This window comes from Podarcis cretensis (assembly GCF_951804945.1).
Source record: "Podarcis cretensis genome assembly, chromosome: Z".
Taxonomy (NCBI): domain Eukaryota; kingdom Metazoa; phylum Chordata; class Lepidosauria; order Squamata; family Lacertidae; genus Podarcis; species Podarcis cretensis.
Genome location: NC_137184.1, coordinates 37,493,055 through 37,513,586, shown reverse-complemented (window position 1 = coordinate 37,513,586; position 20,532 = coordinate 37,493,055). Strand labels below are relative to the sequence as shown.

The 20,532-nt window shown below is 41.0% G+C and overlaps 1 long non-coding RNA gene across 1 annotated transcript; it reads right to left on the bottom strand.

Moving 5' to 3' along the window:
• Nucleotides 1-14,628: 14,628 nt before the first annotated feature.
• Nucleotides 14,629-19,952, bottom strand: LOC307208379. Its single transcript, XR_013835131.1, has 2 exons — nucleotides 19,735-19,952; nucleotides 14,629-14,924 (listed from the first exon to the last, which is right to left on the bottom strand). It is a non-coding gene; the product is annotated as an uncharacterized lncRNA (long non-coding RNA).
• Between the last annotated feature and the right edge of the window lie 580 nt (nucleotides 19,953-20,532).

Below are 20,532 nucleotides of genomic sequence, written 5' to 3'. Positions count from 1 at the left end.
TTTACATGTCTGTCACCAACATTTTTCAGTTTTAAGCAGGAGAAGGAGGCAGTTATTTTTATCACACCCAAAAGTTACTTTTTAATAAACCTACCATGAAAGGAAATCCAGTTCTCTCCCTTTTGTGAAAAGTTTTGTTGCAGAGATTTCATTCACTTGCCACCTAATTGACATATTTCCCTATCCAGACTTCTCTTCATCTTCTTTGAACACCTCCTGTCAAGCCCAGCATAGATACAAAACAAAGCTAATTTGGTTGAATCTCCAATTTGATTCCCTAGTGATTGAAACCATTCTGTCCACAAAATATATTGGGCATATTCAGATTCCTAATGCATACACATTTTGCAACACAAAGAAAAGAAAAGTTTATTGAAAGATTAAGCATTTTAAATATGACTTTTTAAAAAACAGTGTTTCCTTAAATTATCAACTACATATTTATGCTGCTCTTCTTCCAAGTAGTTCAGGGCAGCATGTATGGCATTTCCACTCCTGTAATTTAACTGTGATGTAAGTTAGATGGAGAGCTGGCAAGCGTCTTAAGATCAGCCATAGCTGAGCAAGTCTTCCTAGTTCTATTCTGATAGATTGAACATTGCATCACAGCTAAAGCATTGCCCTCTGCCCCCGATTACAAATTGAAGCATGCTTCACTGTTGCACCCACAAAAGTTTGCTTTTAAGGGGGGGGGGTGTAAGAACTACCCATGTGTGAGTCACTCTCCTGGGTGTGCTTCCTCTTAGGTAATACTGTTACATCTTTACATTGTGACTACTTGAGTTATAAAATCAGACCTGGTGAATATACCTTACATTTTAAAAATATATATTCCACTTCTTTTTCTATCAGATAACTCAAGGCGGTATGCATGTGGTTCCTGTCCCAGGCACTGACCAGGAGCTTAGCTTCAGGAAGATGTTGGTTTCATGTACCTTCAGACCACACCATGGACATAAGAATGAGACAAGACAATACAGTGGTACCTTGTGCTACAGATGCTTCAGGTTACAGACGCTTCAGGTTACAGACTCCGCTAACCCAGAAATAGTACCTCAGGTTAAGAACTTTGCTTCAGGATGAGAACAGAAATCGTGTGGCGGCAGTGGGAGCCCCATTAGCTAAAGTGGTGCTTCAGGTTAAGAACAGTTTCAGGTTAAGAACAGACCTCCGAAACGAATTAAGTTCTTAACCCGAGGTACCACTGTATATCTTTCTAGTGCCCCATCCTGCTTCTTGCAATGGCATAGCAAACATCTCTGGAAAGCCCATAAGTAGGCTATGACTACAAACATTGACAGCAATAAACAAATGTCTATGTATGTATCCAACAATGCAGTGGAAGGTTGTCCATTAGGGTAAATGGGGGACCATCCCATGCATATCATTCTATGGGTAGTCAATATCATCTATACCTACCTTCCAACTTACAACCAGTCTGGGGGAGGGTACTGCCTGATTATTTTCTCCTTGTTGTTAGTTTCAGTGTTGTTGTTGTAGTAATCAGCAGGAAAGAAGGTGGAGACAAAATTAAATTGAGTTGGTTTTGTGTCTGCTATTGGCTGTCTCCAGCTACTGTTGGTTGCTGTGCCTTCTATCCTACCAGTCCCAATGGACGCAAGCCACCATTGCAATAATGATAGTCCAGTAAGTCAACAAACTGCTGTCCTTTCTCATCCCCCCTCCCTTTATCTGGCTCCCTCTTCTTAATTAAATCTCTCTTTTAAGCTTAATCAAATGATTCGGCAAATTAGTGCAAAGCAGCTGCAGCCACTGATCATCCAGGGGGGAAATGAAGGCGGGAAGCAAAGAGTGACAGTGAAAGTGAAAGATTTCACACAATGAATGGATTTGCTTGTCTTTTAGGAGTTTGCCTGCTGCTGAGTGATTGCAGGTGTCCTGGACTGGGAAATGCTACAATCATTTTAGTGCACAGCTTGATGCAATGCTGGTCCAGGATGCCAATGAAGGCATTCTGGTTGTGGGGTGAATTTGGACCACCAAGGCACTTGCTCCCATCACTTTATCTGTCAGAGTGCTCCAAAGTTGTACACCAGCAACTATTGACATACAAGTATTATTAGTTTTGCTAATTGTTTGTTGTTGTATATAACCGTATTATGTATTCCATCCTATACCCTTTTAAAATGTGGGGGTTTTTTGGGGGGATTATTGGGTTGTTGTTTTTATTTCTATTATATATTTTGTGGTTTGGTGTTCAGGTTTTGTTCTGTGAGCCACCCTGAGACCTCCAGGAACAGGGTGGTATATAAATTCAATAAATAATTGTGTTTTTATATTGGAAACTGCCTTGTGATCCTCAGTTGAAGGGTGGTATAGAGATTATAATAATGATGATGATGATGAAGATAATGATGATGATGATGATAGTGGCTAGAATGATGAATTTGGCTAGATGCTAGGCTTGAATCCTTAACTGGTCATGAAGGTTACTAGGTGAGCTTGGGGCAGCTAATCCCATCATATCATGCTTAATGGGTTATGGGAGTTCAGCAACATCTGGAGGCCTTCAAAATGTCCATCCCTGCTCTAGAGAGCTACCTGCTCTGCTATTATATGCATTGAATGAAGTCTCTTACTGAAATAAATCATTGCCATAGAATTTTCCCTTCTAAGGGAGTTGTTCTTGCTGTCCTATGGACTACTACTCTTTCTCTTCCCTGTTCTCAGCCACAACATTTGGGCCAATAAACCCACCAACTGGCTCATTAAATCCTTGAACTTGGAACCCACACACCACCATGATGAATCAAGCAAGTACTTTTAATTGTCTTATATTTCAAAGTCATCTAAAAGCAATACTTGCAACTAGTCCTGCCACCACCATCCTGCTCACTCCTGTACGAGAAGGATGACAAAGAATCATGCATGTGCATGTTGAAAAAGTCCAGATTTATACTGCAGCTTACAAATCCTTTCCACTAGAAAAATTAGTTCTTTTAAATTTATGTGAGCTTCCTGGATCGCAAGTCACTGCCTTCTCCATCCTCCACAAAAAAACCCTAAAAAATGTCCTTTCTTTCTTTTTTTGCAAGAGAAGTGTCTGCTGGGTGGATAAATAAAAAAATAGGCATTCCAGGTGTTGATGCATCTTACAGCCCAACCCCTTCTCCTTTGATCATGCTTAAATAAAATAAAAATGTATATGAAAATGTGAATTTAAATACGTATTTAATCACAATGTACACTTCTCTTAACATATCTTATCCTTCAGTGTGTATTATTTCACACATTTTGGTACACCTATTGAGCTGAGACATAGATTGCAAAACTCATAAGTGTAAAATCCAAATGATAATTGCATTACAATCTGAGTATTAGTCTGCATATATGCAAATTAGGTCAGTTCACTTAAAAATGTATACTAAAAATGATTCTGTTCCCCAGCATCCCAAGGACTTTATTCTGCCCTGTAAAGTCCCCACTGGCTCCAAGAGGTCAAACTGGAGAAAAGCCTGGTTTATGGTATACACTCATGCCACCAATATACATTGTGCCAGTATGCAAAACTCACTTGGATCAGCTCACTTTCTTTACCAGCCTTAACTTATTTGAAATTATGCATTCAAAAGGTGAGTAAAATTTGTGTTCTCTGTTTTAACACAAGCTGGCTCCAGGCCACTATTTCTCCTGGAATTGAGCTAGTTCCTTCCTGGTTTCAAAGTTTTTGGCATTCTGCATCCTAGAGAGACAATGAGCAATAAGAGAATTGCAACCATGACTAACAAAAACACTCCCCCCCCTTCCGTACCCACAACTATTCCCCACATTATTCACACTTCAGACTATAGGGTTGACTTGGTTGGAGTTTAGTTTGTTTCCTATCTGAAACACACAGTGTCACAGTTGTTGACAGCCAGCTAATCTGGCACAAGATGAAAGAGGGATGTCAATGCGAGAGGAAAAAGAACAAAGTCACACTTGAGTGATAATGTTGACATTGCTACTTCAGACAGGGGCAACTTTTGGTAGAGTCAGCAGGCACATTAAAGCGTTTAATCCACAGCTACCCGCTCCGCTTTACAGCACACTTTGGATGCAAATGCAATTAGTTCTGAACTTTTGAAACACTGAAACTTCCCACATGTAGCAGAAAAACTCACATTTTGGGTTTGTAGGTTGCTAAAGGGAGACATAGCAGGTGTAGGGAGAAGGAAAGAAAGGAAAATGATTGGCTCAATTGTACCACTTGTAGGGGTGGAAATAGATGCTTTAATGGAGATGGGTCTACCATAAAATAAATGGCAGTTGAGATCTATTCAATGATGCTATCATCTCATGTGCTTTCCCACACCTCCATACTCAGTCCACATCATTGACTGTAAGTTATATATAATATACAGAGTATCTGAACGTTCACAAGAGAATGTGAATGCACAGATTGTGTTGGGAGGGGCCAAGGTTTAGCCATGCAACCCCCTCACACAGAATTTCAATGTGGAGGAGGGTCACCTGAACCCATTACTGTGAGATACTGGCTAGCTTCCCAAGATCATTATATACTCCTGCTCTTGACCTGGGTTGACATAGTGTAGGTGATCCACTTTGAAATTTCCCGTCTGTAATACACACACACACACACGTGAAATGCTAAATGGTCTTATATATGGTGAACACAAAGAGTGCAGAGTTGACATTCAAGGATGCTGTAGCCAATGCCAATAAGATGCTTATGGAAATAGAAAGACTCCTTAGACAAAACCAAGAACTTGAAGCGTCCTTTTTATTATTGATTGCACATATAGCAATCTCAGCCTAGAAAATACATGCAGCCCACTTCATATTTTTCCCTCCCAAAGGCTAACAGTTATCCCTCCCATTGTACAGACTCCTGAAAGGCCACACAATGTGTCCATGCTGGACATACTGCCTAAATCACTCACACTGAGAAATTAGTGTTAAAGTCCGCTTGAAGGTGCACACTTTTCTGTTACTGTCAGCTGGCTGAGCTGGTAGGTGTTCTGAATAGAGAGAGAACTATTCAACATTTCTCTTCCAACTGCCAAAATTCCTCTTGCCATCCTGAATTCTAACTATGCATTGTCTGTTCAGGCAAGCCTGGGCTACAAAGCTATCTATTCTTCAGGGACTACAGTTATGAAAATGAGCTATGAAGGAGCAAAGAAAGATGTGCCAGGGTAAACAAATGGAAACCGGGAGAGAGCCATAACTCATTCACAGAGCATAGGTTTCCCTTGTAGGAGGCCCTAAGTTCAATTCCTGACATCTCCAGTTGAAATAAATAGGATCAACTAGCAGGTAATAGAAAATGGGAAATGCCCTATAAACCTGCTGTCAGTCTGAGTAGACAAGCATTTCCCAACCTGGTGCCCTCCACATGTTTTGGACTTCACCTCTCATGATGCTCTTCCAGCATGACCAAAGGTCAGGGAAGATTGGAGTTATTGTTGGACTACAACTCCCATCTTTCCTGACCTTTGGTCTTACTGGCAGGACATCATGAAAATGGAAGTCTAAAACATCAATGAACCAATCAGATCAATAAACAGATTTGCAAAAAGGCAAAAACTGCATAGAAAGAACTTCTTGCTTAATGCAGGTCTTCCAATGAAACTTGATGTGGGGAAATACGAAAAAGACAAATGTAATTACTTCTTCATACAGTGCATAGTTTAACTGTGGAATTCACTATGGCAATACGTAGTGATGGCTGCCAATTTAAGCATCATTAAAAGGGAGTTAGGCAAATTCATACAGGATAATCCTATGGGTGATGGCTATGTTACCTTCAATTATCAGACCTGGTATGTCTCTGAATACTAGTTGCTGGAAATCAGGATCAGGGAAGTGTTGTCGCACTTGTGGGCTTGGCATAGGTTGAAGTCTATGTTGATGGGAATAATACAGGAGTTGATGACTATTTCAATGATATTACTATGACTTGTCATTGAAATACTTTATGATGCTGCTAGATCATAGGTTATTTGCTTCAAGCAGTAGCGGCCATAGAAATGTGTAACTGTAAGGGGTTTTTTAGTGCTTAACTGTGTAAGCACCTTTTATGTCATTTGCAGTTAGGCATTATGGATTCCAAATTATCAAAGGATAGTGTCCCAATAAAGTCATAGTCCAGCTCTATTCTGTCTTGGTCAGATCCGACCTGCAATACTGTGTCCAGTTCTGGGCACCACAATTTAAGAAGGATATTGACAAGCTGGAACGTGTGAAGAGGAAGGTGAACAAGATGTTAAAGGGCCTGGAAGACAACCCTTATGAGGAATGACTGAGGGAGTTGATCATATTTTGTCTGGGTTAGAGGAGGCAGAGATGAGATATGGCAAATACCTCAAGGGCTGTCACCATGTATAGTCCAGAGGGTTGCATGCTTATTTATTTATTTGAGGTATTTGTAGTCTGCTCTTAAAAAAAAGTGTCCCCAGGCAGCACACCTCATGGAATTAAAATGGCAATTAAATAAATCTACCTCTCTCCTGTTGGAGTACAACTCTCACTGTAGGGCCATAGGTCCAGTGGATACATAGCGCTTCCCATTATTTTTCAAGCATTTGACCAATGTGCCAAAATAACATCATGTTTCTACCTGGGGAAAGAATAAATAACTACTTCTCAATTTTGTCCTGAGACAGAAAAGAGAACTCTCCCTCCTCCCGCCAACTTGCATACACTTTTGAGCAGTGACCCTGACAGGTTTTCCATGTTTGAAGATTTCATTCTGCCAGTGACATGTCAAATGTGTCAAGTGGCAGAGAATGGCTGCCCCTGGGAACAGATCAGTCTTAAAAAATAACGATAAAGCTTTCCTTTGCTCTATTCAACTCATCTCTGTGTTAGTGCTGAAAGAAAGCAAAAACTTAAGCCAAGATACCTGTCTGTCCTTCTACAAAGACTTGGAAATGCAAGGGACTAGCACCCATTATTTTATTGTTTTAAATTTTATTTACTTTACAGATTTGTAAACAGCTTTGCAGTAACAAGCTACTGAAACATTGCACAATCAGATAAAATAAGACAAGATACAAAGATACAGATGCAAGGAGCTAAAAACAAATTCTACAATTGTAATTGCCACACTTCAGGAAAAGTCTTCTTAACAAAATGTCCTTAGAAGCTTCGTGACTATGAAGATAGTAAGTGTTTTGTATAACTTCAGCTAGGAATTGATTCGAGAGGGCTGGGGACATAGCCCACCTCTAAAAGATGATTTCAGAGTGGCTGGGGAAACCCTGCCAGATTGGTGGGGTGTAAATAATAATAATAATAATAATAATAATAATAATAATAATTAGATAAATAGTAAATAGATAAATTTACAAAGGCTAAGACAAAATGTTTCAGAAAAGGATTTTTATGAGAATTTTTTTTGGGGGGATTCCTCAAAAATAATAGAAAACATACCTCCCCCAAATAATAATAATAATAATAATAATAATAATAATAATAATAATTATTAATCTGTGGATAGCATGGAAAATTTCAGGAATAACAGTGTTTATATTTGAATATTGCTGACAGAATTAGTGTCCATAGTCCCTACTCCTTCCCCCCATAGCCTATTTTGTCCTGCATCCTTCAGAATATACTAAGAATAGGATCATACAGTATAAGCTGAGCTGAAATTCCTAAAGAAAGAAATTTCTGAGAAATTTCTCCTGCCCACTCTCAAGCCCACTCTCCTTCAGTGTTGCAATTCATAAATAGGACAGTGAAATTTTGGAGGCTGTTATTGCTCAGACAGCCCTAGAACTGAGCAGCTTTCTGTTTCCATGCCTTGTATTCAAGGGTTATAAAATTGCATGAAAATATTGTGTTTATTTATTTCCTTACATTAACTTCATATGATTCTCCACCATGGAACCCAAGATGGTGGACATTTGGTTGCTAGGCAGTCACTTATCCAGGCACTGAACAGACTCACCAGGACCACACCAGGACATATTTTATTTGCTTCTTTTTCTTCCAAGTGCTGGACAGAAAACATAGCTCAGATTCACACAACTAGTTAAAGAATCAGTTCCAGGGTGGGTTTGCTTTGTGGGGGGAGGAGGAGGAGTAGGTCAACAAGATGTTCTCAGTAAGTCTATTCTATTAATATTTCGTCCTCCTCTTCCTTCATCAGCACCATTGCTACCATTGCCTAGTCATTTTCCTCTCCTTCTGGGTCCAATTCACACCTCTCCGCAGGGAAGTTATTGCTCTCCCCCTTTTCTTTATTGCTTTCTTAGAGAAGGTGAGTGTATAAGCAGCAGTAGCAGCAGCAGATAGGAGGAGGAGCAGGACACAGAGGCTCCAGGGATTGGCAGCATCCCCACTGTTGAAGCAGGGGCCTTATGGTGTCCACTCTAGATGCCAACATTTCTCAGAGGAATGCAATATTATTAATTTAACTTGTTGACATAGCATTCATTTCCATTAAGCTAAAGGGCCGAAAGCCCTTGCACTCAGTTCCTGTGCATGAAGGGTTCTTATCCTGTTATCCAGAAGAAATGCAGAAAAATAAGAAGAATTCCGTGGATCAAGCCAAATGCCAATCTAGTCCAGCATCCTGTTCTCAAAGCGGTCAAACAGGATTCCCAGTAACTATACTGCCTCTGACAGTTGTGGCCTTATCCTCCATGAATTTGCTCAATCCTCTGTTAAAGCCACCAAAACAACTTTTGTCTAACTCCCTTTTCCTTCCTTCCTTCTTTCCTTCCTTCCTTCCTTCCTTCCTTCCTTCCTTCCTTGCAGCCAGTGCATAGAGGCCACCACGACTATACAGATCCATAATGCCTAAAAAATTTTGATTGAAAAATCGCAAATACCAGTCCAACTGGTGGCACAAATGGAGCAGATCTTATTATGTGTCTTTTTATTTCAACCAAGAGAAAGATGCGAAGGCTGGAAACTACTGTTATTGGAGTTATTTGGGCATTCATTCCCCAAATGATTTTGGCATTCAAAATTTTGTTGGGGTAGACCAGGTGGAGAAACATGGGGGGGGAACAAAAGTGTTCATCTGTCTGGCCCTCAAAATTCCACCCAGGCCAATCCCCTCACTGGCCCTGCTTCACACCCTGAATGTTTTTGCCTAGCTAGAATGTGTCCTTGAACTCTGATATCAACTCTTGCTTGTCTGGAAGGAGGATAGAAAGGAGTGTGTGCAAAAACTAACCTATTGCACAAAGGTTTACATTAGTTTGCTTTATCTACTTTTGCTTATGGCCATACACATCACTGGCATGTGGCCCTTGGAAGATTGTTCATAGGGCAATGTGGCCCTTGGATTTCTCCACTCCAGGGTACACATTGAATACACCAAAGAATTACAGCCAGCTTCAGCCAGCATCCACAACCCCTTCAAATTGCATGTACTAGTTTACTTAATTCAACTTTTCATTATTTTTGTTGGTTTTTGTTTTTCACTTTTTGGCATGTTCAGATTCTGGTAGCAATTGGAACTTTGGCCATAAGACTGTTTTCAAAACAGTGGCAGGATTGTGGCAAAAGAAAATAGAAAGAGAATTGGATCTTCTATAATCCCATCTTTTTTTTCTTTTTTAGTGAAGCTTTGAGAATATAATATCAAAACCAGAGTTATTTAAAGAACACTCTTAATTTTTTTCATTGGTTTCAGATTTGTGTGCAACCTTAGAAGCTTTTTTATGTTGAGATGACCTTATACATATTTAAAATATTTAACAGTAATATTTCCTCTCAATAGATATGTCCTGTTTCAGCTCAACATTCTATTTTGGACAGGGTTAATCCTTACATTAGGCACATTGTGGTGGATTGCCTCAGGTGGCAGAATTCAGGGTGCCGTTAAATGGACAGCAAATTTCCTAACTATGTAGTTTGTCATTTTTATTTTATTTTATTTTTAACCCCCATGAGGGGTGCCCTTCAATAATTTTTATGTGTGTGTTTTCTTTTGTTTTGCCTCAGGCACAAAAATGTCTTGGTCTGCCTCTGGCTTTAGGCAAAAAATCAGTGGCAAATGTATTGTCTGGGGATCATATTAGCAGCCATCCTAATAGCCATTTCATTGTGCATCCATGTGTATGGTCAGGCCAGCCTGCTGTTCCCAAGGTGTGAGGGGAAAAGGTGAGATGAACTACCACAGGTGCTAAAAGCAATAAGAGCTCAGACAGTCAACACTTTAGCAATTTGTACCTTCTGAGACATGGTTTGCAACCTTTGTCTGGAGTCAGGAAGGAACGTCAACCTCACTTTTATCTGTGCCATTGTGGCTATATATTGATCTTAAAAATAAACAGATGATATCCCTTAAGTGTTAAAACCCATTCCTTGTAAAGAGAAAGTTAGCATCATTCCAGCTTGGATCAGGAGTATTTTAAAGCTACAATAGGATTGTTTTGGGTTGTCTGTTTTAAAAAAAGAATAGCCACCATCTTGGTGGGGCTATCAGCAGACTACAGATTTCTTTCAACTTTGAAGCTTTGGAGATGTAATCTATTGCCCATATGCCCTGTGGTGAATAAGTGAACAGGCCTCTTTGCCACTGGTTGACAAAACCTAGTTGGTTTTAAAACAGAGGGAATGTTAATCAGCCTTGAAATCTCACACTTCAGTGGTTCCTTTGTGGAAGGGAAATGGAGCTCCAAAAATTGCTCACAGGGATGGGGAAAGGTCATAGCTCCATAGTACAGCATCTGCTTTGCATATGGAAGTTCTCATGTTCAATCTCTGGATTCTTCATGTAGAATTGAGAATTTGCCCTGTCGGAAATCCTGGAAAGCCACTGACAGTAAGTCGATGAAGACATACTGAGCTAGGTAGACCTGAAGCAGATTAAGGCAGTTGCCTAAATTCTTATGCCTCCCCATTCATTGCTCACCTTTGAATCACCTCTCCAACACAAGGCCCCTGTAGAAAAAATTCTTCTTCTTCTTCTTCTTCTTCTTCTTCTTCTTCTTCTTCTTCTTCTTCTTCCTCCTCCTCCTCCTCCTCCTCCTCTTCTTCTTCTTCTTCTTCTTCTTCTTCTTCTCAGTCAGTCAATATGTCCTAATCAACATTTGCTAACTCCATTAAATTAAATATATTTTATTTAAGATGCAGTAAAATATATTTAGGACAGGAGCATTGATGGTAAAATATCATCTTATTTCTGTTTCAAAAATGTAACAAGTGGCACAAAGGTATCTGCCAACCCCAGGGGTGTGTTTTGTCTTTTCTGTGCAACCCTCTTCTTTCTCTTGGCACCATCCATACCTGCAGGCAACTCCCACAGTATTCTGCAGGTGCTTCAGTGCAACTTGTGAAACCCTATCAAGCTTATATATTGTTGTTAACATTCAGCAGTAATGCAACATAAAAGCAGCACCTCTAGAGTGATTTTTCTGTATTGCTGTGAAATATTTAATTAAGGTGATTTTAAGAAGTTTTGAATGCTGCTCACAGGGTTTTGCAAATATAGAGCAATAGTAAAGGGATGGGAGATAAATTAATCTGTGATGGGTTGCTTGGGAGTGGTACTTTTATCAGCAATTTAAAACAACAGCAACAACTCATGAAACAGATAGGTACCAATTAAGATAAAGAAGTAAAGAAGAAAAAGAAAAGAGCCAGTTCTGCAAACAACATTCATCCAGATTCTTTTGTGTTGGCTCAGGAGTACATCCTATTAAGTTCAAATGGTCTTGCTCCCAGGAAAACAAGAGGATTTTAATCTTAGCCTCAGGCAATATTGGTAGAAGACATTTGGTTGTCTGAGGTGAAGGGAAATATGGTGCCCCATATTCCACATACAGATATTAATCAGATTGGCAGTTGAGGCTAGGGATTGACAAATCTAGACAACCAAGTGTTGGTAGCTAAATATTTCAAAAGAAAGGGAAAGAGTTATTCTTTTTAAAACAAAAAACAAAACAAAAAAAAACAACTCCAACTACACTCGCCTATTCAAAAATCCCAAAGTAAAAGGCAGGAGTTGTTTCGGAAGAGCTTTAACTTTAACTATTTATATAAGCAAGTAATTTAATCCACAGTCTTTTCTATTCTTGCATTATCATTTGTTGGGTCTGCACTTTTGAGGTGGGAAGAGGAAAAAGCAAACTGACAATTGCTTTATTGCAGACTGTTCCAATTACTTAGGCACTTGATGTGAAGCATAAATAGTATGAAGATCATATTAGAAATGTTTCAGGATGTAAATAGCTGTTGACAGATTTCCACCTATGGGATACTGGAAACACGTTTCATCTTGAAGCAGCCAATCATGCCTTGGGAGTCTCCTGTAAATTCCAGCAAAACTGCTTGATGCACTGATTTATTTTCTCAAAGGTTTTTATATAATTTTATTAAACAAACAAACACCAACAACTAAGAAAAAGAAGTCAATCCAGACTCAAACATTCCATCTGAGCAGGCAGAGAGGTGGTATGCAGGGTTGATACAAACCCACAGAGAGATGATCAATTTCCGTATTTTGCGAGGCTGGTGTTGTAGATGGGCTGAATAATCCTAATAAGGGGCTGGAGATTGTCAGAGTAGCAGAATCATATTTACCTGAAGCCCTATAGGTCTAGCTCCATCCCTACCTCTCTCCCAGAATGCCCTGTCTTGGAACATTGCTGCCAAACAAGACGACTGCTAATAGTAATTTTTCACATCTTGGGATGTGAAGAAGCCTCTGCCATCACTGATGTTCCAGCTTGCCGGTAGAGGCTGGCAGAGAGGGGCCATAACTGCATCCACCCCCACCCACCCCCATTTATCAACCTTATAGAAGCCTCAGTCAATGTTAGGTGACTTTTATGAAGCAGGAGATGGGCAATGTGGTGGCTGTTATATCTGCACATGGAACAAAGCTTTGCTTATTGCAATTAGCCTTTGCAGATGGAATGAACCATGTACTCTCATGGGCCATTTTGGGGTTTTCTGTTTGGAGCAGGTGTGTGGTGAGGCTGCATAAAGTATAGAATGTCAAAGTAAGCAGAAATGACAGTCAGGATGATGACCAGTTTCCAGAAGAAGGAGACGGTAGAGGAGATTAATTGGGTGCAAACTGGTTTTACTGATTTCTGGCTCTAATTGTGTTCAACTCAGACTTCAATTTACTGAGAATTTGTTTTCATCGTTCTGCAAATAAACACTCATCTTTTGTTAACCTCATGTAATTGCAAGTGAACACTTTCCACATACCTGCACCTTACACCAGAGACTGGCAACTGCTGACTCATGAGTCAGAATATTCCAACCAATCATTATTTTTTCTGGCCCACCAGCCACATACAGAACTTTGTGGCAGTGGCAGCTGCGGAGGCATTAACACTAAACACACACACACACACACACACACACACACACACACAAACTCATAGAGTGTTATTGGGTGCGATAGCGGGCTCACAGTAATGGTATTGTAAGGAGTGGTATGGCTGGTGTTGTTGCTACCAGTGGTATCAGGCGCAGTGGATACAGCAGTGGCAGTATCACTAAAAGTTTTTTTAAAGACACAGATTCTGCCGAGTCTTGGGAAAACTGCCACTTCTGTCTTTGTGAGTGCTTGGGAATCTTCACTGGGGCATTTCCAGAACACTTGGGAATCTCCACAAGAGCACTTGTGGGATATTTGAGGATCATCACAATGCCTTGAGGCAAATCAGAAACAATGTTCCTCCCACATAACCCTTCACTGCTCCCTTTGCCCTGACAGCTTGAAACGCTCATCCAACATCAGATCAACATTATAAACGCTACCTTAAAGGGCGATATTAAATCTTGATGAGCAACTCCATTCATGTAAATGTCGCTGTGGGTGTGACATGGATTGCCTAATTATAAATTCATTTTATTTTCAATTAAATTCATTGCAGTTTATTTCAGTTCATTATGATTGTTGCAAAGCAGCTGGAAAAGCATCATTAAATCAATGTGGGAGTGTGAATTAATTACAATTTACTTTAAGTTATTTGATTCCATTTTGTGCAGCGTATGGCTTCTAAGGTGCATGCCTTGTAAACTGAAGTGTTGGGAAAGGCTCATATAGGAACCTAGGTCAGAGCTTTGGCCCAACTCAGTATTGTCAACATTGACTGATACCAGCATTACCTGGGAAAGCTGAGGAATGAACCTGGGATCTTCTGTATGCAAAGCAGTTGCCATACCACTGAACTATGACTCTTCCCTAATGTAGTAATTGGCCACAGATTTGCTTAAGTTACAACCAAGAGCAGGAAGCAACTGGGAGCTCGTACCTCCTTTGGCACGTGGTGCTTATGCCATTTAATACCACCTACCTGCTGGAAACAAAGATCCTCCCCAAGTCATCACTAGGTAAAAAAGGTAAAGGTACCCCTGCCCGTACGGGCCAGTCTTGACAGACTCTGGGGTTGTGCGCCCATCTCACTTAAGAGGCCAGGGGCCAGCGCTGTCCGGAGACACTTCCGGGTCACGTGGCCAGCGTGACATCGCTGCTCTGGCCAGAGCCAGAGCCAGAGCCAGAGCCGCACACGGAAACGCCGTTTACCTTCCCGCTGGTAAGCGGTCCCTATTTATCTACTTGCACCCGGAGGTGCTTTCGAACTGCTAGGTTGGCAGGCGCTGGGACCGAGCAGCGGGAGTGCACCCCGCCGCAGGGATTCGAACCGCCGACCTTTCGAGAAATATTAAACAGAAAGCAAATTCAAGCAAGAGATGTTCTTCCCTCCTTTCCTCAAAATGTGATTCAGGGTGCTTTAAAAAAATTCTGCTGACACTTTCATCCTGCTGCAGAAAGCCAGCTCAGGGCCACCCAGGAGACCGGCAGACATGCCAGTCAAGTGACCCCAGTTCAAGAAAGAGCCAGAGTTCCCAAGTCTCCAGCCATTGGAGGCCGTCACAGCAATGACACTCTGGCTCCTGGGGCCTTGCCGTTCCAACTGCAATGTATTCCTGTTTGTCTCATTGTCAGGGGCTTCAGAGGGAACCATTCGTCTGACCTGCCATGCAGAGACACAAGAGTTGCAATCTCACCCAACTGTGATTGGAAGTTGATAAAATAACGCAAAGGATATTTGAGAGAAACAAGCCACTACCATAGGCAGACACAGACCCCCACCCCCTGGAACATCAAACCAGTTTTGCTATTTCACACACTGCACAATTTATGACCAGAACTAAAGTAAAATTGTTCTAAAACAAACTCTTCATTACATTTTTTGCATTGTACACGCCCTAGATTACACCCCCTAGTACCCTCCAGATATTTTCTTAAAACAATTGTTGCTGTTGCTATTTTCATCATTGCTTGCAAACTTAACAGAGAAAATGAAGGTGGGAAGAATAAAAATAAAGTCAGTAAAAGCAAATGAAATTTGAAAAACAAAAAACAAATAATAATACTTGTTGCCACCTGTCTGTCTCAGGAGACAATGCAGGAGTTCACATTTGGGGTTGAAGCCAAACTCATTCTGTTGGAAGGTTATAGTACCTGCTGTGGCTGTAGAGACTGATATGGGAGAGACATGTTTTGTTGCTGCTGGGGCAGGTGAAGGCACCCAGATGTGCTGCTGTAGATGCACGATGACATTTCTTCTCTCTGTGCTCCCTCCCAGCACATTGTTCTTCTGGACACTGCTGTGGATGCATGACATGACTACCTGTCTCCAGGCACTGCGGTCTTCTGAAAGGGATTTCCGCACGGTGGGGATGATATTGCCAGCTTTCATTTGCAGACCTCTTTGTAACACAGAGTTGGTCTGCCAATGAGACTGGTGCCTGAAGCCCGCTCCCCGTATATCATGTCCTTGGGGATCTTGCCATCTTCCATTCTGTGCACATGACCAAGCCAGCATAGACGTTGCTGAGATAGGAGTGTGAACATGCTGAAAATGTGGGCATGGGAGAACACATCTTTGTTTTAGACTCTGTCCTGCCATGCGATGTTGAAATCCTACTGACGCAGCACATGTGGAAAGCGTTAAGGCCTCCATGGCCTCCTCTTGCATTGTTGGGAACAAGGATCCGTGCCACAACATTTGTGTGACTCCAGCATTGTGACCCACTAGAAAAACAAACCCGTATAGTTCCCGACAGATTGCCATTGACAGGGACTGTCCTGAGTCATAATGCAGCTTTAGCGATCAGAGGTCAACAGTCAACATAAGTTTCTCAGTGCACCAGCTGCAGGAGAAATGCTGAGCAAAAAGGCCCTCTGTACATTGCCTTCATAGACCTGACAAAGGTCTTTGAACTTCTAAGCCAAAAAAGGATTATTCACACTGCTCAACAAGATAGGATGCCCACCTAAGCTTCGCAAAATTATTGTGTCCATCTGCAAGAACCTGTGTGGCACCATCCAGTATGATGGCTAATCAGACGCCTTTCCTGTAAAGAGTGGTGTGAAACAGGGCTGTATTCTTGCCCCAACTCTCTTTGTTATACCCCCCCCCCCATTGCTCTCATATGCCTTCACCTCAACTAAAGACGGTGTGTCCTTCCAATTCATGGTTTGTTCAATCTGGCACATCTCTGTGCCAAAATAAAAGTGTGGTGGGTCCTAATCCAAGAGATGAATACAGTGATACCTCGGGTTACATATGCTTCAGGTTACATATGCTTCAGGTTACAGACTCTGCTAACCCAGAAATAGTACCTCGGGTTAAGAACTTTGCTTCAGGTTGAGAACAGAAATCGTGCTCCGGCAGTGCGGCAGCAGCAGGAGGCCCCATTAGCTAAAGTGGTGCTTCAGGTTAAGAATAGTTTCAGGTTAAGAACGGACCTCAGGAACGAATTAAATACTTAACCTGAGGTACCACTGTAATACTAATAGTAACACAAAACCACCATGAGTTCACGCCATCAATTTCAAGAGTTTACTGGCAAGAGGAATGGATAGTTAAACCACTCCCAAAAATGTGAGAGGAATTGTGGGCCTCCTAATTACACTCAGCACCCTTAACAAGCTACAGTTTCCACAATTCTTTTGGGGAAGCCATGACTGTTTCAGTGGTATAATAGTGCTTTAAATGCATGGTGTCAGTGTGGAGTGAATATCTATATTAGGCACCCAATGGTATTTCATTTCAGTGTTTAATATTTGACCACAGACACTTGAACATATTTGGTAAATTGGGTGCCCCAAATAGTAAAAATCTGTTCTATGGTTTCCACAATGTTGTACCAATAAGAACGTTCTTTAAACATTCAGAAGGCCATGCAAGTATGTAAGGGATGTGAGAAAGCCTACATTGGCTCTGTTCCCCCCCTGTCTTGACCTGTGAGCATGGAGATCTGATGGAAGATTAATTTGAACATGATAATACAGCTGGATCCTGAACACCCTGGAACTCAGACGTTTTGGCTCACGAATGCTGCCTACTTGGAAATGATTGTTCCGGTTTGCAAACGTTCTTTCTTTTGGAACCCGACCATCCGATGGGGCTTCCACAGCTTCTGATTGGCTGCAAGAGCTTCCTGCAGCCAATCAGAAGCTGCAATTTGGTTTTTGAATGATTTGGAAGATGAACGGACTTCTAGAATGGATTTCGTTTGACTTCCAAGGTACAACTGTAATTTTCTTTCACACTCAAAATGCAAAGGACAGGGGAAGGAAGGGCAGGGCTGGTATACAGGGGGACACTGAGGGTGGGGCTTGCACATGTGCTTCCATGCATCCTATCTAGTTTGAGCCCTCATATGTTCTTTTGAATATCTGCAGGGGACTGATCCCTTGTCCTACCATTTCAGTACTGAGCAATAAACATTCCTTATTTGCCATTTTCCTAAGAAGAACAGGTTAAAAATACTTCAGCTGATGCTTGTTTTTCCTTTCTTTCTTTTTTGGTACTTCATTTAATGGGACCACTAATGAATCTCATGGATATAATGAATTAATGAAAAGAAAGGTGGATTAAATTACTACTTTTCTGGCCGTAAGTCATCAATCAAACTGCACTACACAGCCTGAAATTTCATTACAAGGAACTGTTTTGTGAATCAGTTTTACCTCATTCATTTTAATTAAATGAATATTTATATATTCATTTTGCCAAAAAATATATACATATGTCCATAAATCTCTTGCCGTAGAAGATGGCAGTTTATTGAGGACCAAATTGTTGCAGCTTTGTTGAACAGGACACTGAAATGGAGTTGATGAAGAATAACTCTTTAAGGATGCATGGATCCCTTTGTATTTGTTTATTCAATTTATTTCAGAATTTATACATTGCCCTTCATTGTCAGAATGATCTCAGGGCAGGTCACAATACATTATAAAACTATAGAGAATCAATAATAAAATGTTTACAAAATCTGTAGCATGCAATGTTTTTACTTCCTATTATATTTCTTACCCACCCTTCATTAGAATGTCCCAGGGTGGATTACAGTATATAAAACACTAAGCAATTAAAGCAGCACTAAACAGCAATCCCACCCATAAAAATCACCCCAGGCAATGCATTTCAAGGATATCAAAATCAGTTTTGTAGCTCTCAAAGGCCTGGGTAAAGACATCCATCTTCAGCAACTGATGAGAGCTGAAAAGAGACATTTACTCTGGGGAGGGAGGTCCACATTTGGAGGCCCACGATTGGGGGGGACCCTCTCATGACCTGTGAAGCCCTTGAATCTCAGTTGATCTGAATCCCCAGGCTTGAGGGGAAGCATTATTTGTTTTTGTTGTTCTTGTTTTTATTATGTATTTTGTATTTTTCATCTTGTATTCTTATGTTGTGAACCACCCTAAGATCTGGTCCTGATGAAGAGTGGTATACAAATAAATAAATAAATAATCCCCTAGGTCATTGTTCACAGATGGATTGTCTCTGGGCTTCTCCCTCCTCCTGAGGAGACCCTTCCTCCCGAGGAGACTTCTGCCCACCCATAAAACATCCTGAAAAAGAAATAAATGCTCTTATGCCAGTTCTGGGCCTTCCATAGGCTCCAGTGTGGCCTCCATTCTTGAGAGAGAGGTGATTAGGTGGGAGAATCAGCAAGTGAGGCAAAGTTTGGGATTTAGGTGGAGGGATGACCACAGGCAAGATAAGCATAAGTCTGTTTTAGGGCTACAGCAGGTTCTTTGTTGTCCACAGTTTTCTGGGCAACAGGCCCTCATCTTTTCTTCAAAGAGAAAGGAAGTCTCCTCAGGGTCCTGGTTAGGGAAGATTGTGACAGCAAGGCAGCTTCATATGAGATCCCCAGATGCAGAAGTGAACAGATCTCCTACATTTGCACCTTCAGTAGCTTTCCCTATTTGAGAGGATTTCAGCAGGTTGTTATGTTATACCTGTTGAAATGTCCTCTTCTACACAGTTATTAAACCTACATGAATAAGAGGGACATTTTAGGTGACAAAACCTCTTTTTCTTTTCCTTTTTGCAAATTTCTTCAGTAAGGGGTCTTAAAAATAGGTTTTTGGAAATGAAGAATTCAGATCTGCTATTATTTTTCATGACTGGATAACATTTAGCTTGGTAAGCCCACATTTGATGAAGAGGGACTTATCTGCTTTCAGAAAACCAAAGAATTTTAATTTTACCTTCTGAAAAATTTCAGGTAATGCCAAAAATTCAACATACCCTATTACAGGAGCCCCATTCTTTCCAAAGCTAGCTTCACATGCTCACTAGAATCTATTAGCTTCCCTTCCATCCCAACATAATTGCTTATACACAGAATAAATGCTTCTTAATGCATTTGAATTACAGCTACTGTGCAAGTATAACCAGCTCCGTTGTGAGATTAAATACACTCTGATACTGAAAAAGAAAAGAAAAAGAAAGCCATTACTGACAGCTGACTTACGCATCTACTTCAGAAGTCACCACTCAGAAGTCATTTTGGAGAAAGCGACTAGAAACACCTTCAAATGCCATAATGAAGCATTTGATAACACAATGAAAATTAATCCCAGCAGTATTCTGGGATGAGCTGCAGCTCACTCATAAGGCATATGCTTTTCATGGCCCAATAATTTGAATGTCCAGTTCAAGAAGTAGGACGTGTGCTTGAGACCCTGGAGAGAAAGCAGACACAGGACTCTGTCACAGTAGACAGTGTTCTAGATCATGGGTGGAGAACCTTTGACACTCCACCTGTTATTGGACTCCAACTCCCATCAGCCTTAGGGAGTATGGCCAAAGTGGGGGCTCTTGGGAGTTCTGGTTCAAGAACATATAGAAAGCCACAGCTTTCCCATTCTTACATGAAGGCAGATTCATGGGTTCATAATAGTTTGTGTCAGATTTTAGAGGAATGGGGAAGGTTAGAAAAGAAGCCTTTGCTACTTTCAATGCAAGTTTTACACACAAATCACCACCACCGTCCTAAGATAGGCCTAAACATGCTTAGCTACTTTCCTGGCCCAACGTAAAGGTCAGGGGTGCCAGCCCAGTAATTCTCAGATCTCACACATTTGAAATGCAAATGTTAAGATATTGATTTTTCACAGGCTGTAAATGTGTAGCCATGAAGTTCAACTAGCCTAAAAATGTGCACCTTAAATATTTATAAATTGCCAGTCTGCTGAATGTGAATGGCTGGGAGACTGAGCATCTAAGCCCAAACTTTTGATTTGGTCTTTTGCATATCTGGAAGTCTGAA